Source organism: Strigops habroptila, chromosome 12 (genome assembly GCF_004027225.2).
Source record: "Strigops habroptila isolate Jane chromosome 12, bStrHab1.2.pri, whole genome shotgun sequence".
NCBI lineage: Eukaryota > Metazoa > Chordata > Aves > Psittaciformes > Psittacidae > Strigops > Strigops habroptila.
In genome coordinates, this window is record NC_044288.2 from 22,398,574 (window position 1) to 22,410,688 (window position 12,115).

Genomic DNA, 12,115 nt, shown 5'->3' on the forward strand with positions numbered 1-12,115 from the left:
ACATGCGGTTTTCTCCTGTTGTGACAGGGAATCGTTGATCCCCTAAAGTGTGTGTGTGTGGAAATTGCTTTGTTGTGTGTTTTGTTCCTTAATAATGAGCAGTGCACCTCATTAAGGTGAGCTTGCTTAGTCTGAGTTCCTCTGGCTTACCTCAAAGCGCTGGATGGATAAAGTGAAAAGTCTGTTTTAATGTCATGGCGCTAGTTGGAGGCGTGATGGGTAGATCTCTCTGGAGAGGGATTTCTGCCCCATTTATGAAGACTTGGAGCCTTTTAAGAGCTTTTAGTGAACCTCATGTAACTGGGGCTTCTTGCGAGTGCTCACCAGGACTAGCATCAGCTGGGAGCTCCCTGGGTGTCTGCTGTGGCAGCAGAGGGGATGCATGGGGGGAATTTGTCCCTGTAGCATCCTGCTCCCCATTGTTTCTCCACAGATCTGCCCTCACTGAGAGTTAGGCATGTCTGTATGTGACTAAGTAAAAATATATGTTTTTCTTCAAGCAATTCAAAGTTCCTCATGTGGTTGCTCTGCTCTGGAAAAAGTAAAAAGTTACTTGCTCTGGAAAAATGACTTATGTTCATTTTTATCCCCAGAAAGTGTGTTGCTGTGGGAGTAGTGGCAGGAGCCTCCTTCCACCAGGGCTCAGCGCGGACTAATCGTAAGGAAGAGGAGTTATCTTAACTGAAATAAAACTGGAGAGGACATCCCTGTCCAACCAGGACCAGCGCTGACCTCCCCTGAGCTCTGTAAGTACCGAGCTGCTGTGTCCAGCTTTGTGTTCTAAGAGATCTGTCCTTTCCTGAAGTGCTTTTCCACCTGCTCTACCGTCTGTCGTTGTGCATTGCTGTGACAGTGGGGTGAACTTTGGGTCCCACCCAGGGTCCCTCTGTGGTTTTCATCTCTTCCACCTCTCAGGGTTGGTAACTCGAGGTACCTGGCTACAGTTGTTCACTCAGGCTGTGCTTTGTGGACATCAGTGATGGGATGGAGAAACTGTGCCCTGTTTGTTCTCCTTTATTGGTCTACAGCTGATGGTGGGTGCCCTGACTCAATTTCAGTTCCAGGGGAGAAAGTTCAGCCTCCCTAAAGCAGTCCTGTGGTTTCTGTCGGATTCTTCCTTCTCTCTGAGGGACTCTGTGCTGTAGTTAAATACTGGTAGAAAGGTTGTGTTCCACCCTGGATTACACCTGAATTTTGTGGTGGATAAATCCCAAGTCCAGTTGGCAAAGCCCTTTGGGCTTTGTGGGGTGCAAAAAGCTGTATTTTATTCTAGGAGGGTGTTTGCTGATAATTCTATAGGATTTTCAGTCAGCAGGTTTGAGTCCCGATTATACTGCTTCTCTGCACAGTCGGACTCTTTGTCCAAGAATTCAAACGCCTGCTGCAGAGAGAGGGAAAGGGAGGGGGAAGGATGGCTTAGAAACCCGTGGGTCACTGGGCTAGGTGGGAGGAAGATGCCTGTGTTTGATCTGAAGGAGATACCGAGCCAGGTAAATGCCTTCAAGCATTTAAAGGAAAATCAGGATTTTTTTACCTTTTTTTTTTTTTTAACAGCTGCCTACTTTAAACCCAAATAGTTTCTTTAATGAGAGATTTTAAAGGTTTAACTGTTAATTTTAGAAGTTTTATTTCAAGCATGCTTCCATAAAATTAACTTTTTCCACGCAGAAAGCTTTAATGCCTTCCGTGTTGGTACTCATTTGCAAGGAATCTATGCACAATTATTTCTTATGTACCAGTTAAGTCTATCAGCCAACAGATGTCAAGTGTAGCAAAAATGCTATAATAATATTATGGTCTAATAATAGTTATAATGATTCTAATTACCTGGCACGGCTTTCCAGAGAGGCAGGCTCAGGAATTAGTGCAAAGGAGATGTTTAACCTTGAACTGCAGAAGTAGGGCACTGTCAGAGGTGCCGGGGCTGTGCCCCCTGCTCCTGGCAGACATCCCATTCCCTTTAATTCCTGCAGCAGGCTGGGAGTAGCCATCTAGTCTGGTTTAAATGTTCAAACCTCATTCTTGGTGTGTTCAGAGGTGACGAGCAGTGCTGTGGATGAGCACGTTTCTTGAAAGACCTGTGAATGTGAAGCCTGGTCATTTTTAACCTCGTGGTGTGCTCCTTCTGCCTGATGATTGCAGCGAGCACAGATTGCTCTCACCCCGGGAAGGCTGCAGGAGGCTCAGCAATCTTCATCTTTTATGCAGGCTGATGGTGCTGCTTTTAAGTGTCAGGGAGGCTTTGGCGCTTGCACGCTGTCTGCTGATGGCAGAGGGGGTGTGAGGGTGTCCGGGCGAGCAGCCGGGAGGTGTTGATGCTGGTGGAGGCTTTGCTGTGGGAGGTGAGGAGGACACGTCAGGTAGGAGCCAGCACCTGGCTGGTGCACGAGGGCTGTGCTTGCTTTGCCTTCAGCAGTTGCTCCCTTACAGCCCCATCGGAGCCTCCTTCCCACATGCAGGAAGGATGCTGTGTGTGCCAGTCACTCCCAATGCCCCTCTACCACTGTATTTTTCCTTTAGGAAGGATCCTGGGCTGCATTTTCTGTATTCCATCATTTTTTGCCCAGCCTTGCTATGTGCTGAGTGGTGCTGGGGTCCCAGTGCTCGTTACTGTAGGACTGGTAAGGTGATGTGTAATGGGTTACCCTTTGCTGCGGCTGTTCATTTCAGTGGTGTGATGTGAAGTTGGTGAGGAGTGTCTGATTCACAGAGGGGGATCCTTTCTGCAGAGGAAGCCTCACATAGGCTGGAAGTTGACAGCTTGCAATGATTATATGCCAGGTGGAATGGTTTTCCTCTAAATTATAGATTCACCTGCTGATGAGAACTCAGCAGGACCTAGAGGAATTTGGCTGTCAGTTACTGATCCCTGGCATGGGCAGCAGCTGTGAATCTTTTACTGTCATCTATAGAATGAACCCAGAAGTGCCCTTGCAAGGTTTTCCTCTTAATTTCCAGCCTGCTTCTCCCAAAATCCCTGTGTGCCAGCATACAGCCCACCTTTCTCCAAAGCTCAGGGTGATGAGAGCTCTGCCATCTTCAGGCCTCCTCTGCAGAGGTTTGCCTGCTTGCTGGAGATGGATCTCCACTGGTGCATCACTGGAGATGGGGATATCGGAGCTGCAGGGCACAGCCTTTTCCAGGCTCCCATGAGAGAGGATGTGGTAACGGGCTGCTCTTGTTTAGGCAAAACAACTTCTCAGAGTAAATACTTTGTCAAAGAACACTTGGCATCACCCCAGATGCAATTAAGGAAAAGACAAATCTTGGATCTCTTCAAGCCTGAGCTGTAAGGCTCATGCAATATTCACTTGATTTTTAATGTGCTGCTTTGCTTTGTTCAGCATTAGGCATTGCTGCTAGGACCAGCGCTGACTCACTGACCTGCTTGTGCTTTTACTTACCCTGACAAACCAAAGCTCCCTTTGCTTTTCTCCTCCCTGCAAAGACACTACATTTCTCATCCTGCCACAAGAGCACCTTTCTCATCCCATTTCTCAGCCCACTGAGAGTCCAGATTTTCACTGCTCTGAGTTTGTTGCAGGGTTGCCCAGAGAAGCTGTGGCTGCCCCATCCCTGGCAGTGTTCAAGGCCAGGTTGGACACAGGGGCTTGGAGCAACCTGCTCTAGTGGAAGGTGTCCCTGCCCATGGCAGGGGGCTGGAGCTGGAGGAGCTTTAAGGTCCCCTCCAACACAAACCATTCTAGGATTCTCATTCACTTCCCTACATATGGTGCAGCTCTGTCTGGGTTTCCAAAGGGTGCACTGAGCATTCCTGAGGGCAGAGGAGTGCTGGCATCTCCCCAGCTTGCCAGGCTGTGCCAGCCACCTCAGCCCCTGAATGAGGTAACATCCTGGGGGATGCTGCATGTTCTGATCTGGCTCTGTTGCGTTCTTTCTTTGTCTGGATTCAGGTACATGGAGAACTGTCTCAACAAGGTCTAGAAGAGCCCTCTGGCACCTCTCTAACTGCACGCTGCCTCCACGTCTCATTTCAGACTTCACCTGTAAACAGTCCTTTGCCCTTGCTGAACACTGTGCCTCTTGGTTTCACTCTGCAAGAATATGATTTAATTTGTAAATGTTTTTGGACACTATTTGAATAATACAATGTGAAGCTGTATTTCATTTACTGCAATGATCCCCTAATGCAGGCTGATTGCAAAGGCAGGCTATGCACTACTGTGGGCTTTAATTAAGTCTTGTTTTTCAAGTAAGCATCAATAGACAGACAATAACAAATGGTGGACAATATGCATACAGAACAAAGTCACTCTATTTTCTTTCCCAAGACTGTGGAAGTGAAAACGTATAGCCCTTAAAATGGACTTGGCCTGCTCACAGCTGCTGCTTTAGTGCAGTTACTCACTTGAGGGTTTTTTTTCCCCCCTTCTTACTCTTAATTAATTTTATTGATCTCTTCCTGCCCACAAAATAAACTGTTACACTATGGAAAATTTCCAGCAGGAGCCTTGGGTGATCTAAGTTCTGCTGCAAGCTCCGCGCTTGGTTTTGAATGTTGCGTTGTTGCTTAATGCGTTATGGCTTGTGGAGATGGGACCTCCTCAGGGTTATAAAACTGAAGGGCTGGGTCATTCTGGAAGGGCTGGAGATGCTTGGTCCTTCAAGGGGGAGATTCTGCCCCTCTGCTGCGCTCTAAGGACACCCCCCCTGCAGTCCTGACCCAGCTCTGGGGCAACAGCACAAGAGGGACGTGGAGCTGCTGGAGCGAGGCCAGAGGAGGCCCCGGAGCTGCTGCGAGGGCTGGAGCAGCTCTGCTCTGGAGACTGAGCTCTGCGGCTGCCCCATCCCTGGCAGTGTTCAAGGCCAGGTTGGACACAGGGGCTTGGAGCAACCTGCTCTAGTGGAAGGTGTCCCTGCCCGTGGCAGGGGGTTGGAACTGGAGGAGCTTTAAGGTCCCTTCAACCCAAACCAGTCTGGGATTCTATGAAATGCCAGTCTCTGGCGGCTGGATGTGGCATGTTCCCACCCTGGCGCAGGGAGGTCGCTGGGAGGTAAAACTGATGTTGTTGCATCCTGCACCGTTCTGCGCAAATCGGCTATAAGCGAGAGGCTCTTGTGTGCGTTTTGTTCCTTCCAGCAAGTGTGGGGAAATCAAATACAAAGTAAATGTAGAGAAGCTTGGAAAGTCTGTTCAGTGTCAGCAGGAGGCTGTTGGAGTCGTAATGGCACTCAAAAGTGTGGCACTTTTACAAGTTTTCTATGGGTAAAGAAATTATTCGGTGACAATGGGAATGGACTCCTTTGGTTGGGTTTATGGAAAGCATTGCTTGAGGAGCAGAGTGAGACTGCTGGCTGAAGCATCCTTGAGTTCTGGCTGGCTTCTAGTGCTTAGTGTGGGCTTTGTTCTCCCTTAGCACTGGGGTAGTTTCCCATTGTTTAAAACAGAACCAGAATTTGCTGAGGAATTGAGTGCGGGTGCCCTGGGCTCCCGCAGCATGACAGCCCTTTGGTTTCTCTCTGAAATCTCTCCAAATCAGACAGCTGTAAGATAAGAAAAGGTAATTTTTTCAGAGGGACACCCCCCATCCTCTGGTCAGAGACATGAGACATGAGTTCAAGCAATGTCCTGGGTTGCTGCCTAAAGCTTAACCTGCCTGCAGGTGGACCCGGAGCCAGGTAGTGCTGTGGCTGGGGATGAGCACTGGCCATGCCTGGTGCTGGCTCTGCCTGACCCAGTGCAGGTCACTGCCTGTCGTGGCTTCAGCCCAGCCGGTAACTCAGCACCACTCACTCACTGCCCACCTTTATCCCCCCCTCCTCCTGACAGGATAGGGGGAGAATGGAAAGAATGTAAATCCCATAGGCTGAGATAAGAGCAGTCCAGTAACTAAGGTATAATACAAACCTACTACTGCTACCACCAATAATAATAATGATAAGGGAAATAACAAGGGGAGAGAATATAAAACTACAATAGGGAAGGGAAAGTTGCTCAGCACCCGCCGATTGATGCCCAGCCCAGCCCGAGCAGTGATCTGCCCCTTCCAGGTGACTCCCCCCAGTTTCTGTACTGGGTATGATGTGCTGGTGCTCCTTTGTGTACTTGGGGTCAGGTGTCTTGTCTCTGCTTCCTCCTGGCTTCTTGTGCCCCCCCTCACTGGCAGAGAATGGGACTGAAAAGTCCTTGACCAGAGTAAACATTACTTAGCAACAACTAAACCATCGGTGTGTTATCAGCGCTGTTCTCGGACTGAAGCTGAAACACAGCACTGCACCAGCCACTAGGAAGGAGAAAGATAACTGTTAGAGCTGAACCCAGGTCGCTGCCCAAAAGCTGCTGGGTGGGAATGGGAGCACAGAAAGCCTGGGCCAGGCGGTGGGAGCCCGGCTCTCGCCTGGCATCTCTGCAGCTGTGAGTGCCTGAAAAGCATCGCTGTAAATGACAGACTTGTGTCTGGTAACCTCCTCCTCCGTGAGCTCTCGGTTTAACACTTCCTGCGTTCCGGTAACAGCCTGTGTTTTGCTCCTTGCTGGAAAGCAGCACCACGAGTGTGTTACAGCTCTCCTGGTGCACGTACCGCCGTGCTGGTGGGGGAGATGCTTGTTGGAAACAACAATCCTGTCCAAGTAAGGCTGGCGAGGTGGAGTCCTGTGCTTGAGGCCAGTCCTGTGGCTGGAGAGGAGCCTGGTATGCTGGTACAGATAAAGTGGTGTCTAAATATAACTTATCATGAGGCATCAGATGCTCTTTAAATAAATTCTGGGGAAAAAAGCCCCACACGGCTGAGGTTAGCGCTGGTACTGCTGACACTGAGGGGAGTGCCCTGTGCCTGCTGCCCTGTTCTTCCCTTGCTCCTTGCTTTAGGCTGCCAGGTTTTCCCTTTTCTCACTTCTTTTTGTTGATATGTACTGTCGAGGCCCTATTGCTGGGTTTTGGGGCAGGCAATTGCTTTTTGGTGACTTGAGACAACGTCTCCTCCTTCTCTTGCCCTTCCTTTGGTTTCTCCCGCTTGCTCTCTCTTTGTCATAAGCTGGTCCAGGAACCTCATGCCTCTTGTGGACAAGTTTTTCTGGGGCCATTATTGATCTTCTATGGAAGGAGTGGTTTTCCTGGCTGTGGTAGGGCTCAGGTGGCTGCCCCCAGATGAAGCCTGGTGGCATCTGGAACATCTGGAGCCAGTGGCTGAGCCCTGGGCTGAGAGTTTGCCCTCTGTGCAGACCAGTAAGCCCTTGAGCCTGGTCTTTGCAGGGGTGATTTGGGTTCCGCACAGCATTGCCTGGCATGGTTCAATCTCGCAGATGTGCCCAGAGCAGGTTTAGAGGCTTGTTCCCCTGACCCACAGGAGAACAGACTGAGAATGATGTACTGGGGTGCCCAGGGCCTGTGCTTTAATGGTTCGTGTAGGACCATGCAGCAAACAGGGGACCCATGAGGGTGCTCGACACAAGGTCTGGAATGACACAAGCCGAGAGCATGGGAAGCTCAGGAATGACCCCCCAAAAAAAAGGCTCTAGGACTATTTAAAAGGGAAAACAGGTAATCTGTGGTTCAGTTTCTGGGAATTCATTCAGCGAGCATGAGGCTGGCTGGGAGGGGAGGAGCGCTCGCTCGGGTGGATGATGATCCATTGCAGCACGGTCCTGCGCCAAGGCTCTTTGACAAACATTACCCTTCCTAATGCCTCCCTAGGATGAGGGAGGTGCTGTGCCACCAGATGAGGAACGGGAAGTTCCTGGAGTATGAGGGGCTTCAGCCCAGAGTGATGATTTAAACACTGAATTCCTTTCCATAATGCATATAGTTGATGGCTGCCTCGCATGGAAGCGCTGCACAGGAACAGGTTGTGTTGTACGGATGTGCTTTAAAGGCGAGCAGCACGCTGGTGTTCCTCAGCACGCGGGGCTGACACCGGGCAGCTAGGTTTCTTGGATTTCTCCTTTGGAGTTTGGCAGCCGTCTGCTTCAGGGAGTACAGTGGCCTCACAAGAGTTTATTTGATCTGACACATGACAAATTGTTTCTGCTGGCGGGTAGCTCAGGCACAGTCTGTTTAGCTGGCACCGCGGCTGTGCGGGCACTGGGGAAGTTGGGGAAGGCAGCCTGCCCTCCTCCTCCTCCTCCTCCTCCTCTTGGAAAGCATCAGTGGAGGGAGCGTTGCTTTAGCCCACCTCCCGTTCCAGCCTCCTTTCTGCTGGTTGTTAAATTGTGCTATTTGCATAGATTGTTGTCTTGCTCTGGAGCCAGGCTGAGAGCGCTGGGCTGCTTCAGCCTGGAGAAGAGAAAGCTCCTGAAGGGGAGACCTTAGAGCAGCTCCAGTGCCTAAAGGGGCTCCAGGAAACCTGGAGAGGGGCTTTGGACAAGGGCCTGTAGGGACAGGACAAGGGGAATGGCTTTAACCTGCCAGAGGGGAGACTGAGATGAGCTCTGAGGCAGAAGCTCTTCCCTGTGAGGGTGCTGAGGTGCTGGCACAGGGTGCCCAGAGAAGCTGTGGCTGCCCCATCCCTGGCAGTGTTCAAGGCCAGGTTGGACACAGGGGCTTGGAGCAACCTGCTCTAGTGGAAGGTGTCCCTGCCCATGGCAGGGGTTGGAACTGGAGGAGCTTTAAGCTCCCTTCCAACACAAACCAGGCTGGGATTGCGTGGTTATTGATGTTGCTTATATGCTGGGTGTTCCTGCAGATGCTTGTTGTGTTTCTTGTTGTGCTTCAGTGTACAGAGCAGAAGAGAGCCTGCAGTTCTCCAGCTGGGCCCAGTTGCCACTAAAGACACTTTATTAAGTTGCTTTTTTTTAGGGCACTATTTTAATGCTGTGATGAAGAGTGGAATATTACATTCTTCAGCAGAATAAAAAGTACATGTCCCCTGTGAGATACTGTAAATACGTTTTATCTGTTGTATTACCAGCTGTTTTTGAGAATATGTTCCCTAAGCAATTTTAATCTAGTTTTCCAGAGTTGTCTCAGGTGAGGAATCACTCCTATTGGCAGCTTTGGGAATAATTACTTATGGAATCACAGAATCCCAGCCTGGTTTGGGTTGGAAGGGACCTTAAAGCTCCTCCAGCTCCAACCCCCTGCCACGGGCAGGGACACCTTCCACTAGAGCAGGTTGCTCCAAGCCCCTTGTTCATTAATTCCTTCTCTTTCCCGCTCTCCATCTATTACTGCTTCAGAGATAATAATTGCAGAGATAATAATCCTCTCTGTAAATCTCCACCAAACCAGGACGAAGTGCTTGATAGGAGGAGGGTTACACGCTCCAGAGATGTGTTTGTGAGAGACCATCTCAGAGCCACGTGCATGGGCAGATGCGCTGCCGTGTGCCCTCCCCACGCAGCGCCCCGGAGCCCCGGCCTGCCTCAGTGCTCCTTCCCCCGGGATTCAGGAGGGAAGCCCTGCAGGCAGCAGGTTTGTGGGCAGCTGTGGCACACCTGGAGCACTGGGGTATGAGGCAGGAGGCTGAAGGTCAGGCCTGCTCATCCACCCAAGCGGTGCTTTGCCTCCTGAAGTGCTTTGCCTGCAGTGCCTGGCTGCTGTTATGAAACAGGAATCGGGCAGGACAATGAGGGAAGCAGTTAGTCAGCTGGGCCCCTTTTGTCCAGCAGCTAAAAGCCAGTTCGGAGATTTTTGTGGCAGTGCTGTTTGCTTTGGTCCTTTTTTTTGCTCTTTCTTTAAGTACAGCCCAGAAGAGCTGGAGACTGGAGACCACTGTACTTCTAATTTGTTCCTGAATAGCAGAATAAGTGTGCCATTTAATGCATAAATGGCAGGGGCCTTGCCTTGAAAGAAATGCGCAGTCTGACCCTGATGCTGCCAGCCCTTCTGCATGGCCCTGGCCTCTTCTGGGTGCACTGAGATTTCTCACTCCCTGGATAGGGGTCAGTGCCAAAACTTGTCTCGACGTGTGACGTCTGCGGTTGCTGGATGTCACCAGTTTCAAGGCTGTCATTGAAACAGCCTTGATTCACGTGGCAGCTTTATTTAGGTGGCAGCTGATGTAGAAGCTCTGCAGAGTAGTTTGTCCATCGCATGATAAATTCTGCTCACAGGAGGGGAGAGCTGGAGTCTGTGGTCTCTGGGGGAGAAGCCCCCTTGGTACAAATGAGACATTGGCACAGGGTGCCCAGAGAAGCTGTGGCTGCCCCATCCCTGGCAGTGTTCAAGGCCAGGTTGGACACAGGGGCTTGGAGCAACCTGCTCTAGTGGAAGGTGTCCCTGCCCGTGGCAGGGGTTGGAACTGGGTGAGCTTTAAGGTCCCTTCCAACACAAACTGGTCTGGGATTGATTTTGTGATTCTGTGAAATGTGCCCTGGCAGTCCTGGGATGGATTTGCCATCTCCCCCACCTGATGTGGCAAGATGAGACTGTGGCACCACCAGAATGTGGAGGAAGCTGCTCAGGATGTTCTGCTGTCTCACAGCAGAGAGAAAGGTGCTGCAGATGCATCTTCCATCACAGCTTAGAGTGTGAGTGGCTGATGGTCTACTGTTAGCTCTTAGAGCAGGCAGGGAGATTTTGGGAGTTCTCCTTGGCTTTGCACGTAGCTGTACAGCAAAGGCCAAGAAACAGAGAGTGAAAAATCACCATATCCTTTGGCTGCTGCTTCCCAGTGCTCGGGTGCCTTGTGCAGTGTTTGCAGAGGCAGCAGATGCAGTGGCAGTCGGGACTGCCAAGGAAAGGAGCCTGCGTGGACTGGTGCTGCTCAGCTGCTGGGATATGCCGGTCTGTGAAATCACAGATTCCCAGCCTGGTTTGGGGTGAAGGGACCTTAAAGCTCTTCCAGCTCCAGCTCCCTGCCACGGGCAGGGACACCTTCCACTAGAGCAGGTTGCTCCAAGCCCCTGTGTCCAACCTGGCCTTGAACACTGCCAGGGATGGGGCAGCCACAGCTTCTCTGGGCACCCTGTGCCAGCGCCTCAGCACCCTCACAGGGAAGAACGGCTCTTTATAGGGTGTTCTCTAACAAAAAGATGTTCCTTTCAAGTGGCTGGGTCTCCTGCTGTTTGCCCAAGCTCCAGATGACAAACAGTGGGCCTTGTCTTTCTGAACAGAAAGGTGCTGAGGTTACAAACGTGGTTGTTGTCCCTTGGAAGAGTAAGTTGTGAAGGAAAACCACTCAATTTTGGTCACATCTCTGTTGTCCTCCTTCCCCAGTCTAGGTTTTGGGCTGCTAGAGTGAGCCTTTGCTGTGGCTGAGGGGCGGTGGGATGGAGCTAAGGTTCTGCTCCTGAGTGAATCCCATGGCTCTGAAGAGCAGTGATCACAGTCATGGAGCTCAGGAGGGACCTGTGGGCTGGGGGCAGTCCTGTGCTGGCAGGTTTACTGCTTCTGTGGGTCTTTCTCCATGACCCCTCACTCTGCACATCTTTATGGCCTGGGCTGGTAGTTCCAATGTCTGCAGTGATGTGCCTGCTGGAGCCATCCCTGGAGAGGAGCCGTGTGGAGCTGGCAGCCCTGGCGCGTGGTGGCCGAGGCATTTGCAGGAATGCTCTTTCATAACCTCTGCTGGGATTCATGAGATGTACGGAGGCAGGTTTCCTGATTTGTCACCATGTTACAGGGATTTAAGGTTGAGGAGCTCTTTGAAGCACCAATACAGCTTGTTCTGCCGTGACAAGGTGGGAATAAGCGCCAGCATGACTTCTCTTCCCCAAGGAAAACACTCTTTTGCACACATCACAAGCCGTGGCTCTGCTGCTGTTTGAAGAGACCAGACAAATCTCTGAGCCGGGTGCTCTGTGGGACATCAAAGTCCACCCATGTGAAGCCAAGATGCTGAGGAACTCCAGCTCAGTGTCCTCCATGTCTAGGCAGCAAAAGGAAAGAAGCCTTCTGAATCAGGAGCTGCTTGGGGGATCAAAGTTCTGCTTAGCAGAGGCCGACGAGGCAAAAGGCAGGATAAGAGCAGGAAGGTCGCAGCCCCTGTGGATGATTTGGGCCATGTGCTAGCAGCAGTCAGGCCTCCAGAGGGGTCTGTGAAACCTTCTCTGCTCTAGGACTCAGGGCTGCATCTACCCTGAGGGAGCAGACGTGCAGTGAACAGCGCCCGCGCTTGGCCAGAGCAGTTCTGTGGTGCCCGAGATGCTGTTTCACTACAGGGATGCTGCACCCTCACATTTCACACACTATTTTTTCCATACATTGCTACAAGTA

General features: G+C 51.1%; 1 protein-coding gene across 4 annotated transcripts in view; it reads left to right on the plus strand.

Annotated features, from left to right (window-relative positions):
- The window catches only part of SIL1 (SIL1 nucleotide exchange factor), a 101,380-nt gene that overhangs the window by 4,525 nt on the left and 84,740 nt on the right, over nucleotides 1-12,115 (plus strand). For 2 of the 4 annotated variants that reach the window (XM_030504955.1, XM_030504958.1), the window contains exon 2: nucleotides 594-746. The gene's annotated coding sequence lies outside the window, so the exon portion shown is untranslated. Of the gene's footprint in view, nucleotides 1-380; nucleotides 747-12,115 lie in introns of those variants that run through there. The other 2 variants (XM_030504957.1, XM_030504956.1) reach the window with 2 other exon arrangements.